Below are 672 nucleotides of genomic sequence, written 5' to 3' on the forward strand. Positions count from 1 at the left end.
GGCGGCCGCTCCAAGCAAGTGGCGTCTTGGCCTCTGCGTCCCCATCTGCGGCGAGGGAGGGGTGCCCAGCGGCCCACCTGCCCGCGCTCTGGTCGAGATCTTCTCACGCATGCCCGGCTCTCCAGCAGAAATACCTTCTTTGTTTGTTGTTTGTAACTCGATGACCTTTTGTACCTAATTTCAGATGTCAAAGCGACGTTTTAAAAGCAGAAATCCCCTACGTTTTACATGTACCTGTTTCTCTGCCTTAAGGCTGAAATGTATCGTTAACATATCGGTCGCATGACTCGAGTCCCGGACCTTACAACACTGTGATGGGTTTTTGGTTTTGTTTATTTGGATTCCTGTCCCTTAGGAGTGCACATTTGTAACCAGCATTGTATCGGCACGCAGATGAGAATACGTTTTAGAAAGCAGCCGGCTCTCTTGTCTCTCTTTCCTCGGGCTGAGACCTGCAGGGACAGCGTGTGTTTCCCGGGGAGCGCCGACGTCCCTTCCACCGCCCTGCTGGAAAGCTCTGCCGTGCGCCGGGAGCTGCTCTCCCCTCTCCAGGAGCTCCTGGTGGGACTGAAGAGTGGCTCCTCTGTGCCCAGCGCCAGTTGCCCTCGCACCAGCAGCGGGGGCTCAGTGCAGAAGCGAGCCCTCTCCTCTCCTCTCCTCTCCTCTCCTCTC

This window comes from Charadrius vociferus, unplaced genomic scaffold, assembly GCF_000708025.1.
Source record: "Charadrius vociferus isolate BGI_N301 unplaced genomic scaffold, ASM70802v2 scaffold2527, whole genome shotgun sequence".
Lineage (NCBI taxonomy): Eukaryota > Metazoa > Chordata > Aves > Charadriiformes > Charadriidae > Charadrius > Charadrius vociferus.